Genomic DNA, 14,936 nt, shown 5'->3' on the forward strand with positions numbered 1-14,936 from the left:
GTGGCATACGTATGTCCAATGCGCAACCTGCATAAAACCACTTCTTCCCATCGCACAACTGCGAGAGCATGACGACCACAAGCCCAACTCGGTTTTTATCGCCCTGAGCTTATTGCCACCCACCTGGTCCCAACAACGCTGCAATTTGCTTCTCAGGAAGGTCTTGATTGCCGGGTGAAAAATATCTGGCAGGGATGGGCAAAAACCGGGTATATGGTGCCACCGCTGCTCGCTTAGCAGCGGCATCAGCCAGCTCGTTGCCACGATACCGATTGATGATGATGATGATGATTGGGGGTTTTAGGGCGCGTCGACTTCTAGGGTCATTTGTGCGCCCATAGCAGCTAAGTGTTTACCGTGGCGTATAAATGGCAGTGAATCCTACGCTTCTCAAAAATGAAAACGCTGTCCCGGTTGCCAAGCATGCGAGAATCGTCACCAATAAGGTCTGAAAAGGTGGGACCTGACGCATCTCGTCCGAAGTAAAGTGCCCGCTCTTCTCTGAACTGTGGGCAGGAGTGAATAACGTGGCGAACCGTAAGTGGCGCACCACAGCGAGGACATTTAGGGCGTTTTTCACCGCACAAAAGGTAGCTATATGTTGCTTGCGTGTGACCAGTTCATAGCCTGCCGAAAATTTCTTCTTCGCGTCTCATCTTGCGTGACCTTGACGACCATGGACCCAGTTGTGGCTTGATCATCTTAAACTTGCTGCTTACAGTGACGTCCCAGTACCGTTGCCATTCCCTTCTACATAGGTCGCGATGGTAGAGTAAAAGTTTCTTGCCGGTGAGGGTAAAGAGCGGATGGGAGGTGCACGCGCTGCCCGTTTTGAGGCCGCGTCAGCACGCTGGTTACCTGCGATACCCACATGGCTCGGTATCCAACATAAAACGACAGTTTTACATGCGAGATCCAGCACTGTGAGGGGAACTAAAATATCCTGCATAATGGGATAAGGTGAGTTAAAGGTTGTCAGGGCCAACAGGTAGCTTAAATAAACTGATAAGATCACGTGTGACCTGCTCTCACCAACTTCGATGAAGCATAGGGCTTATACTGATTGCAACGAGCTCGGACGTGTAGACTGAGGCGTGTTTCGGGTAAAGAAAAGGACCGGTGCTTGGTCATTCACAAATGCAGCACTCAACACCTACCCCGTCTTCGACCCATCAGTATATGTGGCTGGAAAACCTATGTACGACCCGATGTGCTCCAGAGCTCTTCGATCTCAGGTCGCATGAATCGCTCCCTGTTTGCTTGTGCATGAAAGGGATACTCCACTTTTGGTGAGATTAGCTCCCATGGAGGCACTAATACGGACGCGACCTCAGCACACCACGCAAACTTATGTCGCTATTCCACGGAACAGCTTCTTCATGTGGACACCAAATGGAATAGCGGACAGCCTTCCGCTACTTTGGAACTTGCTTTCCACATCACGTGAAAAGATTGCTCGGTGAGTCGGATGGTTGGGAACTGAGCCAGCTTGCAAAATACCGCAGCCAGCATTTCCCTTCTCAGTGCCACGCCGGTTCATTAACTTCACGGTAAGGCTAGGCAACTGGCGACGTCCTGAATGCCCCCCGTCACAATGCGTAATGGCGGCATGGTGCACGGTGTCTAATAAACGTTTGCAGGAACTCGGCGCACGGTCATAAATAAGCAGCCATAGTCAAGTTTCGAACGTATAAGTGAGCGGTATAGCAGTAGCAGTGTTCTTCTATCCGCTCCATAAGATGTTCGAGGACCACATACTTCATATGTTCAATGCTTTAAAACAGTTGTCACGTAGGGTTTTCAAATGTGACCCATACGATAAACGGTTATCAAACTGCAGACCCAAGAAGCGGGTACTGGGTTCGTTTGGGATGGTCTGGCCGTATAGCCTTAAAGCCATAGTGGGGCATTGACAAACGTCGTCTGCAAAAGTGCATACAACTGTTTTCGAGGTCGAGAAACGTAGGGTCCGTTTATAAGACGCTCCATCTTCCAGGGCTGATCACAGCCAACTGCAAGCGACGTTCCAAAGAGGCAAAGTTATGACGAGGCAGACGTCAGATGGCGACGTCAATCCACGAAGTAGAGAAGCGGCTGACGCGACTTTGGAAGGGAGTCACCAATATCGTTAATCATAACCGCGAACAGAGCGAACGCTCAAACGCTAACCCTGGGGCACGCCATTGTCCGTGGTGGTACCTATCCGAGAAGTGTGAACCAACACGAACTCTGAAAGAACGATCGGTCATAAAGTTCGCTAAGAACGTGCCCATGGCTCCTCGAATGCCATAATGAAAGAGCTTTTTTCAGGATGCCGTAACGCCACGTCGTATCAGGCTTTTTCAACACAAAAAACACAGCGCCAACATGTCGCTTTTCCTAAAACTGGTGCGAATGTCTGTGTCGAGAGCTATAAGATGTCAATGGTACTGAGATTTTTTCTGATCCACATGAGCAGCCGTAAAAACGTTTAGCACCGCTCCAAAAAACACGACAAACGCACATTTTGCCATACGTTCCATCAACTTACAAAACGCAATGATTGTCAGTGAGATAGGCGATAGTCAGCAGGGTCAGCCTCACTCTTACCAGGCTTGAGCATAGGGACAATATGTGACTCACGCCACGACTCCGGAAAACCTCCATTCTCCCAGAGATTGTTGTACGTCGCTAAGAGGGCCTCAACACTGAAGTGGGAAGTTGCTTAAGCATGGCGTTGTGAACTAGATCTGGACCCTCTGCCACGTATGCGCAGGCGATCCGATCGCGGAATTAGTTCGCCATTGTAAAAGGTCGGTTATACGGACATCTGCTTCCGTCGTGCTGAAGTCGACAGGGGGATGCCTCGCAGCGGATCCGGCTGACGCATATAACTGCGGGACGGCATTGCCGTTACCCACAACCGTTCGGAGAATGCGCGGGCGATTTTATTTGCTACGTCAGCTGGGTGTATAATGTCACGTCATTGATACGGAGCACAGGGTATGGCACAGACGAGTGTTGTCCAGCAATGCGTTTGATCCGTGACCATATATTGGATACAGGTGTTTGGCAGTTAAGATGGCCGACGTACGATCACCACGATGCCCGCTTAGCCTCTAGAATGGTACGTCTAGCAGCCGCTCGTGCTCGTCGAAATGCAATAAGATTCTCAGTAGTTACTCCGACGGTCAAACTTTCTAAGGGCCCTCCTACGTGCACAGATTGCGTCCCGGCACTGCTGCGTCCACCATGGGACAGGAGGACGACGAGGGCAGCCCGACGTTCGCGGTCAGCACCCTTCTGCAGACCGCAAAATCAGCGATGTCAAATCCCTACCGACGGGGGTTCACCCGCTGGCTGCATAGTAAGGGAATGCTCGATCCTTGCTTGAAACTCAGTCCAGTCGGCTTTTCTAAAATTCCAGCGCTGTGGCCGAGAACCAAGAAAAACGTCAGCCCGGTACTTGATCCAGATGGGGAAGTGGTCACTTCTCTTTGGATCGTCTGACACCGACCAGTCAAAATGGTTGATCAGTTGTGGGCTCAAAAGACTTAAGTCGATTGCCGATGCCTGTCCTGATGGGAGTGTAAAATGGGTACGCGTGCCCGTGTTTAAGAGGCACAACGATTCTTCATGTATGAGGGCTTCGCAGCGTTTCCCGCGAGTGTTTGTCTTGACACAACCCCACGCTGAATAGTGAGCGTTAAAGTCACCTAAAATGAGGACAGGCGGCGGAAGCTGAGCCACCAGGTGTCTCAGATGAGCAGACGGAAACCCGGTCCCCGGAGGCAAGTAGATTGGGCATATGGTAATCGTATGGCAGGTTTAACAACACTTTGACTGCGATAGCTTGAAGCTCAGTATTCAAAGCCAGCCTTTGTGCACACACGCTGTGGTGCACGGCTAGGAGAAACGCCACCATGAGCAACAGGGACAGGTGTTAAATCTCGCCGCCAAACGGCATAACCCGAAAGACTAAAAACGCTGTCGGGTGCTAGTTTTGTCTCCTGGAGACATATCACCGCCGGACGCCGCTCGTCAATGCATACTTGGAGATCTTGGTAGCTTGTTTCGGACGCCCCTACAGTTCCACTGTAAAACATTCGTCATGGAGCTGAGAGGTTCAGGACGGTCGTTAGCTTCCTATCACTCCATGGTATCGACGCCTGCCGGAGGACGGAGGCAGGTGTTTGGGTTGTGAGTGTAAAACAGACCTACTTTTAAAAATACTCGGCTGCGCCGGCCACAGCAGACCCAGACGGTCCAGCTACGGGTGCAGGGACCCACCAAGGTCTGATCCCACCGACGCCGGCCGGGTTCTGGGCCGAATACGTGGGCTGCCGTCTGTGGGCGAGATTGGCCAGGGGGGGGGGGGCACGCTTTTCCGGGCGCCCCACTCTAGACGGGGACGGCGCCGGCGAAGCCGTGACCCTAGATGGCGGCGCAGGAGGAGGGCCCATCGGTGGACTCCGAACCTCGGATCCACCAGGGGCCTCTACGCGTCGCCTGGGCGGTGGAACGATTTCCCACCGCGGGAGCACGTCCCTGATCCGCTCCCGGCAGCCGGCTAATCGCCTGCGTCCTCTCCTGCTCAACTAGACGCGCTCGCTTGGCTTCGCGGGCGCGCCTATCAGCTTCTTGACGTTCCATCGCCTCTGCTACACGTTCACATGCACTGGTGAGGGGGTGCCTGTGATGAGGAGACCGGTGGTTTCTCAGACGAAGGAATACCGGACGGCGCGCGAGGGCTGCGGCCACGCCGAACCGTCGTCCACCCGTCATTTGTTGGCGATCCAACCGGTGCCGAGGAGGCCGGCGGCACGGCGGCCACCGACTGCTCGCTTGGTGGGGAGGGAGCTTGCGGTGCTGGCTGTGAGTCCGGGGCGCGTGTTGAGGGTACAACTGATAGGCCAAACGATCTCAAAAGTTCCAGAAATTGAACAGCCGTCATGTCCTCGATCACGTTGGTGTGCGGCAACGAAGCTTTCACTTTCGATGCGTACGATGTTTTTGGGTGGGTCTCGTCATGAAGTTCCCGAGCCTCACGGAATGATGCGTTTTTAGAAGTTTCGATTAATATGATTTCCTTCTCCTTAGCGTAGGCTGGACATGCACGGTCGTAGGACATGTGCGGAACCTGGTCCTTGTCGCAGTTGACGCAGTGGGGCTTGTCAGAAGTACATTCTTCGCTCATGTGCTCGAGGGACGCACATTTGCCACACGCCGCGCGGTTCCGACAGTTGGGTTTCGTGTGACCAAATCGCTGGCACTGATAGCACCGCATGGGGTTAGGCAAAAATGGACGGACTTTTACGCGGACGTATCCCACACGTATCTCGGATGGTATGTCGGGGCGACTGAACGTGAGTATAAGGTTGTTCGTGGGCACCAACGCTCCTCCCCTTCTGACAAGAATCCGTCGAGCGGCGGTCACTCCAAACTCCGAGAGCTCCTCCACGATCTCTTCTTTGTCAACGTCACGCAGGTCAAAACAGTTCACCACGCCCCGGGACGAATTTTTCGTGTTATGTAGTGTCGCCGACATTGACACTGTTTTTTCCCGTTTGCCAGCCCCATCCCGAACACTGTACGAAAATTCAGTTGCTTTCATAGCCCGACTCGCCTCCAAGTCACTAGCAAATTCAACTTCTATTTTTCCATCTCGGAGCTTGTCACATCTTATAATTTTTCCAAATTTGTCGCACCCATTTCTTCTCTGAAACGGTGACAGGGACGCCAACCTAATCTCGTCACTTCCGAAGACGAGGATCCGTGGTCCGGGGATAGCAGATTCGCCTCTGCACCCTGGAATTGTCGAGGGTCCGCCCCCTTTCGGAGGACGGGTGTTTTTAAAGGTAGAAGAAGCCATGCAAAAAGGGGGTTTGCATTTCGGCTCCCCACCCACCACGGAGCCCAACTGGGGGACGGCCCAACACTCCCTAGGGAGGTGGTCACCGCCAGGGCTACCTCGGTGCTATACGGGGCGAACGACGCCTCCCACACAGCCAGGTGTAACCGGGGAGACCCCTCCCCGTCCTGACCGTGGTTCAGAGCCGCCGCCCCTTGACCCCTTAAGCCGCTGCGCGCGGCCAGGCGCCCCAAACGGAGACCCGCAAGGGGCACTCAACCGCAACGCGAGCGACAAGCCGCTAGGCCCGTGTGCGGCCCACGGGCCCCCCACGCCCCCGGATATCCTGGCCAAAGTGGAGTGTTGGGGCGCGCCGTGACTGACCCGCACGACGCGCCCCTCAGCCACCAGGATCCGATCAACCCGGGGACGTGGGCGAGGGGGCACGGCGACCCCGATAAAACGAGGATGAGGAGTGGTGATACGGCCGGATGCGGGAGTGCAGGTAATGTGGAGGGAGCGGGCGGGACGAGGAGCAGGAGCTCACGTACCGGCAGGGTCGCTACGCCCTGAGAGGAACAGCTTGCGCTGTCCACCCGTTACCGGAGCTGGGACCCGTGGGGGCGCTAGTCCCCTACACCGACCGAAGCCGGTGCTCCTGTGGGTTCCGTATGCGCTGCCGCTTCCACTACAGCTGGGTCTTGGATCTGCGACATAACGAAACAGTCATTTCCGCGTGCCTATCAGCGCATTAATCAGACCCTTTGACAAATCACCAGTTTTGTTTTTCATTACGACAGCAAAACGTCTTGGACCCGACCTGCCCATTCGTTCGTTATCGCATGCTTGTTTTACACACAACCACCTTTTTGTGGTCCAGCGTGACATAATCCCAGCGGGTAAGGGGGACGGTCAACGGCCGACGAGTACTGCAGTGCGTGCACCACTGATATCTCCCTCTCCTGGCCACAATCACGGATCTATCTGGATGGACCCGTTTCATGGTCCCATTTCATGGCATCGGCTGCCCCAGGGGGGTGGCGCCGCCATTACAGTTTTTCGACGGCCCTCCGAGGGCCCTCCGAGGCTCCAACAGCAGGGGCCCTCTGAGGCTCCAACCCCCTCCCCCCCTCCGCCTCCATTTGTCTCTGCCCGTGAGGTTCAAGGCCTATGGTTTAAGCACAGGAGCAGTTTTTTGCCACGGTTTATTGTATGTAATCCCGGGGTTTGGTGACCAGGCAAATGGCCTTTATTTGAAATATCAGACACTACCATGAACAGTAACACGAAGAGCCCAAAGTGGTTCAAAGTAGCAAGACTCGCAAAAAGCCGAGTGAACATGTACTGTACGCAGGTGAAGGAGCTGTTTAAGGCACCAGGGCAAACCAATATTAGAATCTCATTGATGTTGCTAGGTACTGTACCTATTAACGATTGTGGGGTTTGTTGTCAGTTCACAGTGCGCAGATGTACTGTCAATGGGGCTGGGACTCGCTCGCGCAAGCTTAAACCCCCCCCCCCCCCGTCGCAAACCCTGGGCTACGTCCCTGACCCTCACCCCCCTTCGCCCGTGTAGCGTGGATGGCTGTGCCACTTGTGTGGCAGTCAGGCCCCACTTTGTAAACAAGATTATGGCCGGAAAATCTCGCTTGAATCTCGTATTGTAGCCTACAAACTGCACGGAGCGGCATGGATTATGCAGGCATTAGTGACTGTGAATCGGGTTCAAAGATTTATGCATAAAACAGAAGGAAATTTTCTTTTTAAGCACACGCCTACTCACTTCGGCGTGCCGGCGATGTCCAGTCGCATAGAGGGAACTGCACTTGGTCGAAGGCATGGTTCAACATTGGGCATGAGACTGGCCTTTACCAGATGGCCAGGATCATAGCCACAATCTTAAAAATGATCAGATCAGATTAACGCATTCTCCGCATTTATGGTGTTAATCCAAGTGCAACGATTCACTCATGTTTCCAGGACAGTTGGATCGTTTTGTTGCAAAAGAAAAATGTCTTTATTTTGCCGTTTCACATTCTTGCAAGAGGCCACTTCACAGGATGGCATCTTGCTGCCAAAAAACTGCATTTGATGCTCACTTTTGCCCACGCTCACACACCAATTCAAAATTCTCCCATCCGCGACATAATAGCACGCACTGAGGCAACACAACAATACAGACTTGATGCCACACTGCACGATAATCGCGATATTACATTTGATACATTACATTGGTATTATACGGCCTTGACGACAATAGACGAGACCAACCACAGCATTTCTGCGTGACGACTGCTTTCCACGCGACGCAGTCGACGTTGCCATGCAACGCCTCAGCGCGAGCCATTGCGACTTTGTGACGTCACCGCTTAATGTTAACCAGGTGCCAGCCCGACCAATTTCTCAAGCTGCGATGATGACCCCCGCACCCATTGATCGCCCAGTCGCCGCCGCCGAATAATTGAATTAAAACGCTGGTAAACGCACGTACGTATTCGCCTGCAATTCACTCACTTGGCGCGGGCGGAAGACTGGAAATGACCGTGTTTTGATCGACGGCGGTCAGCGGTGTTGCATTCATTTTCCGTTGATTCTTTCGGTGCGGGCGGAAGAGTCGAAAGAGGATCTGGTGTAGAGGCCGCCCCGCAAATGGAGGACGGCGCAGGAATGAGGACAGGAGGAGGAGCCGCACCGCGGCTAGAGGATGGATGAGGAGTAAGAGCAGCAGTGGCGAGAGACGACGTGTTATGGCGGGCTTCGTGCTGGCGGCGTCAGCGGGGTGGCGCGCGTGGGGGAGCTGTTGGCGCCAAAGGGTGTCGCAGGTCGTTGGCCAAAGACCGACAGGTCTTGTAAATTACCATTTGCGGCCACAGAGTTGTTTTGAAAGAAACGGCACTACAATCCGTGATCAGACGTGAACTCTCATCTTTGAGAATGTGCGTCAGCATCGCCTTATCTGCGCCATGGGTCGCTATGCCCTCAAAACACGTCCAGAAGTGTTGCAGACGGCACTGCACACGTGCAGCTCTGTCGTTGACGTCACGGGTAAGCTGTCCCGCAGTGACTCAGTGTTGTTGAAACATGTCACAGCCATCTAGCTTGCGGTGATGCCGCTGTCATCGGATGAGTCACGGTGGCAGCCGCCGGACCATGGCGTCTTTGTCTGTGTCTGTCTGTCTGGCGTCTGTGTCTGTGTCTGTCTGTCTGGCGTCTGTGTCTGTGTCGGACTGTCTGGCGTCTGTGTCTGTGTCTGTCTGACGTCCGTGTCGTTTGCGTCCGCTCTGCGGTTTGCGGGGATGCAGGAGCGGGAGCAAGAGAGCGGATGCTGTCCAAATTCAATCACTGCACGGCAGTGATTACCACTGGAAAATTACAGCGCCTTGGTCATCAGGGCTGGCTCGGTTTCCTCCGAGGCAACATGATGTTAGAAGATAGTTCAGCGTTCCTCATTTCATATCTTATCGTATCTTAATCCCAACGACGTCCCGTCAGGTGCAGAGCTGCTGTTGTGTCTAGTCATAGGCTGGGCTCGGTGCAAAAGCCAAGAACAGTGCCCGGGAAGGTGTTTGTATGCTGCTTGTCAGCACAGCGATAAGACCGCAGTTTATTCGTCCTCTGGGTCATATTGACCTTTATGAGAGGGTGACCGAGGGGACGCCCCACTGAAACGCCCTCCTGTCCACTTGTGTGCGTTTTTGCCAGCGAGAGAAAGAGAGAGAGGGAGAGAGAGAGAGGGGAGGAGAGATATATTTACATATATGTACGTGTGTATATGTTTATATGTATATAATATGTATATATGTGTATATATGCATGTCTGTATGTGTTTATGTACATATGTTATATATATATATATATATATATATATACGTACCTCATGTTACTAAAGCCGCTCCGGATTTCGATGACGGGGATGGAAAACGTGTGGAATGGGACAATTCATGATTGTCTATTTTTTTGCCATTCAAGTGATTTTCACGTTAGTACCGCAAACACTGTTTGATATTGCTGAATGGTGAAGCAAAACTTCCACAACAAGCAAAACTTAACCATGCTATGTCACGAGCCTGACTTAACATTTCACGTAGCTTGTTGGCATCGAATTTTCATCGCTGTTGAGTGTTTGATTGACGTCATATGTTGCCGTATCCTGGATTGTTCACACAGACCTGCATACAGAAACAAATATTAGAGGAGATGGAGAAACGAACAGGGCATAAGTCTTATGAACCGTACATGTGTTGAACACTGATGACAATTGTAGGGGGGGGGGGGGGGTGAAACATATCATAGGGGGTGCCGGTAGTGTAGTGGTTAACGCGCATGCGTTAACCACTGCGCGTCTGGGAAACCAGAGGTACGGGGTTCGGTTCCCCGCGGTGCCCGCCCTTCCTGCCAGGGTGAGAGGCAGGCGACGCCATATAGCCTCAGCAGCTGAGTGCGTCGTAAAGCCACAATGACATGACATGAAACATATCATAGGTAAGAACCACTGTTGTCCCGGTCATAAATTGCATGTTCTTCAGGCAACATGTTCAACTACAAATAGTTGAACTTGTTGCCACCAAAGCCTTCTCCGATCGCAGCACCTTTCACGCATCTGATACACCAGCATCAGATGTCACCATCATGTCAGACATGGCGTATCAGACAGTCACCCTCCAAACAGTGGCGCGCCAGACAGGTCGCTGTGTTTATACTATAGGCCCACCTAAGTGCTAAATGGAATCAGGCCATGCTTTGAAAACTTTGGATGTCATTCATAAGGTTTTCGATTTGTTTTTTTCTGTTGTTTGTTTTAAGTTGTTAAATTTGTGTAACTTATTTTACCAGTGTATCATGTCTGTCGTATGTTTTCTGTTACTGGGACTCTTGCTATGATAAATCAACCAATGTTTTTCATAATTGCGCTGCATACAGCAGCGCACTCAGATTTTTGGATGGGTTTAAAACTTAAGTATAAGCAAAAAATACATTATTTTGTTTACGTAAGTTTTTAATCCGCAAAAGCCTGGAACACATCTACCAGTCTGCATCACAGCCCGGCCAACCCCCCGGCTTCACGCTGGTCAGGTGTGGCAGGTTGGCGAGTTGAAAAGTTGCGTCTCTTATCACGAACTACGTCACACTAGACCTGCTTAGTTGATCCTGACGTCCCATAGCGCCGCCTGGACGGCCCCGCGCTGCCACCGCTGAGTCCATCTCATGCAGCTTGTTGTCTACACATGTCTCCCTGAATACCAAAACTTATCCACCGATGCCTTCCTGCATGTTCAACTTTTCCACCGAGGTCTCCCAGGATGTCCAACTCATCCAGTGAGGCCTTCCTGCATGTCCAACTTTTCCACCAAGGTCTCCCTGCATGTCCAACCTTGCATGTCCAACTCATCCACCACGGCCTCCCTGCATGTCCAACTCATCCACCAAGATCTCCCTGCATGCCAACTCATCAAAAAGGATTCCCTGCATGTCCAACTTATCCGTCAAGGCCTCCCTGCATGTCCAACTCATCCACCAAGATTTCCTTACTTGTCCAACCCATCAAAAAGGTTTCCCTGCATGTCCAACTCATCCACCAAGGCCTCCCTGCATGTCCAACCCATCAAAAAAGTTTCCCTGCATGTCCAGCTCATCTACCAAGGCCTCCCTGCATGTCCAACTCATCCACCAAGATTTCCTTACTTGTCCAACCCATCAAAAAGTTTCCCTGCATGTCCAGCGCATCCACCAAGGCCTCCCTGCATGTCCAACTCATCCACCAAGATTTCCTTGCTTGTCCAACCCATCAAAAAGGTTTCCCGCATGTCCAACTCATCCACCAAGGCCTCCCTGCATGCCCAATTGATCCACCAGGACCATACCAGACGGTCCATCCCCCAATGCGCCACCGACGCCGAAGCCCGGCGAGCACCGAGGCCCCACTGCCATGACATCCGGCTCCTGGCTCATCCCAACATCTGAACAGACGGCGTCGTCACCGCGTGGCTGGCTGGCGCCATCCCACTCCTCTCCCCCTCCCCCCGCGGTGCGCCTCGGGTGTTCCAGCGCCCGTCAGCTGACGCCGTGCGCAGCGGGTGAGGCCCCGGGGAGGCCCCGGGGAGGCGCTGTGATGGCCTCGTGAGGCGGAGTCTCAGCCGCTGTATTCCCAACTGCCACGCTGCCCCTAACAGTGCTGATGCTTTGCAAGATGGGATATCTGTGATTATTCCTTGCCAATGATTGTTTAGGATTGCGTACTGAGTTTCGTTTACCAAAAACATGTTTTAGCGCGTCTTAGGTCCGTGAAATTTTTGGCTGGCGTATTAAGACGTAGTATATTTTGAATCTGCTCATTAATACTCGTTCACATTTATATTTGTATTCGTCGTTATACGGTCTTCCAGAATAACGTCTGAACTGTTTCGGGCACCGTGCGGAGATTTAAGTTAGTTCAGTTTGCATATTTCGTGCACGTGCTGCGAAAAGTTGAGCTTTCTGGCCTCGTTGGCTCATTATCTATCACATTCTCTTGAAGTTTTGTCGGTTACCCCGGGCTCAAACGTAAAAATATGACGCTTTTTCTCGCATGAAAGACACTCTATGAAGGTTTTCCAAGCTGCATTTCTAAGTGAATCGATTCTAAGGGCATTGATTTTGACATGGTTGCTTTGCAGGATCTATCAAGGTCATCCATCAACATCATGCCAGGTCAAATTCTGGCATTTGTAACCATCCGTGACATTTTGATGTTTCTACGATTCGAACCTTACAGACGCATCTCTTACGAGTTTGCAAGGTCTTTCCTTCCTTGTTTTCACCCTTGGTATCACTTGCTTAATTATGTATATATATATATATATATATATATATATATATATATATATATATATAAACGGACAAGCGAATGAAACAATGTCTCTCAAAGCACTGACCTTGACATTTCACAGGTCACATTTATGGACTTTCACCGGTGCCCGACTGATAAAGTTTCTCCATCGATATTAAACTACGTTGTGGGCATTGGCGCAACATTCTCGTAAGTAAGCGTGCAAAACTTCATGTGAAGGTCAGCACGCTCACGCCAAACAAAGCTTCACCCATGCTCATGACATTCTCAGAATTAGTCTTCCGCTTTTCATTACAGGTCAGGGCCTATACGAAAAGTGGACAAGAATATTCTCACACAGATTATTCCCTACCGGTCATAGGGTCGTTTCTCCCTTGGCACAGCTCTTACCTGGGTCAGAACATAACCAGCAGATGTGGACAGGCCTTTGACTCTTAACCCCACGTGTCCGTGCCTCCGTCGATTTCCTCATCCAGCTTATCTACTTGTACTTATGGCGTCAGAGAGGTGATTCACGTTACTGAGCTGAACTTCCTGTTGGGACACGATAACTCCGCTAAAAATAAACGGAGTGGAGAACAGCAGCTAACCGCTAATGATCCTTTCCAGTGTCGACTTTGAGGCCATGAGGAGGTTTCATTTTTCATGTAAGATACATCAAGATTGACCATTTATCATTCCTGATAGACATGCATTACCCAGCTCCAGGCGAAAGCACAATAGCGCTGAGAAAAGTGCATGTTCTAACGTGCCAGCGTTTGACAGAGGAGAACCACTCCAAGGTTGAAAGCGGTCGTTTCACCCCATTTCCGTGGCCAATCACAGAATTAGACTGGCGTCTAAATCACGGCAGTGGTTTTGTTACGGTTACACTTTCATGACATCAAAGGCAGCGCACCTCCTCCCCCACCCCCTTTCCCTGCCCCGAATCCGGACTGGCGGATTTACGTCGCAGACGCGACAGTTCTCAGCAAGCAGGTGCTCCGTGACAGACATAGACTCTGTCTGGTGCTCTTCGGATTCCGACATGGCTGCGCGTTCCCTTGGTATGTTCCACAATATTTTGTTAATAGTAGAAAATACAAAATATTTTGTGAATGTCCATGTGCAATACGTGCATTCAGCTCCTGCGCAGGTTTGTGAGAGCTTCGAGGAACGTCGGCTTAGAATTCGTTCTTGCCAGTCCACGGACGAACCACGAAGGGAATGTTGCGGAGTCCCGTTCCGTGTCGGCAAATTCGTATGCAGTCAAGTACATCAGTAGTAAAATTTGCACGAAAGCCACTGGGGTCCATGCCCGAACGATTCAGGTGATGGTCATGACAATGCATGCAAGCCTGTAAGGTTAATTTCTTTCTTTTTCAAAGTCAGACGCCTCCGATCCTCTTTCCTCCACAACTCGCCTACCCTGCGCAGGTTTTGTAAACCCATACTTGATCGATTAACCAGTTACGTTGCGTTCTCGACTCGGTTCACGGAACATGTCCGTTTTATTCGTGCGTTAGCGTTTGAAGCTCGATGGCTTCAGCTCTTCTCCCTCCAGGCGCTAGGCTTGGTAGGACAGCGGCTATGACTGTTTAGACAGCGTCGGCTCACCGCAGATAGGCGGCGACGGCAGGGGCGGATTCAGGGGAAGGGGATATGCCTCCCTCCGAGACAACCAAAGCCAGGCAAACACCGCACTTCCGACAATCACAACGTGTCGTCTCGGACCATGTACACCGCGATAGAATGACAGACGCTGGCCGAACTCAAATGACTCCCGGTAGAAGATCTGCTCGTCGCACATGGCCAACTACAACCCCATAAAATGCATTGTTTGCCAACAGCACCGGCGAGCTGCTACGCGAACTCATCACCAGCCGCTCGGACGTACACCGCCGTTGCACAAGGCCAAGTTACAGCGTTAGGTTCATACCCCACGCGTGTGGATGGCGATTGATCAATTTAATTCAAATTTTAAACTGCGCTGCTCATTTTTAGGTGCACATGTCAGGCGGTATTATTTTTTCTTATATATCCTATATGCAGAACATTATTTAGACTTAGCGTGCTGCTCGCCGACGTGAAAGGTCAGCCGAGCTTGGACTTTTCCAAGATCGGACTAGCTAAAGAAAAAAAATGCCAACAGTGTGTTCTAGCTGACGTCCATTTCTTGACATGCTGCATCTCTATTTGCCGCGTACCTGTGACAAGTAGAGATGCAACTATTTAACTAAGTATTTTTATATGCCGCCGACCTGGAACACTGAAAACCCATGCCATGGGTATTTCCAAACA

The sequence above is a fragment of the Pollicipes pollicipes genome, unplaced genomic scaffold (genome assembly GCF_011947565.3).
Source record: "Pollicipes pollicipes isolate AB1234 unplaced genomic scaffold, Ppol_2.1 Scaffold_6052;HRSCAF=7182_pilon_pilon_pilon, whole genome shotgun sequence".
NCBI lineage: Eukaryota > Metazoa > Arthropoda > Thecostraca > Pollicipedomorpha > Pollicipedidae > Pollicipes > Pollicipes pollicipes.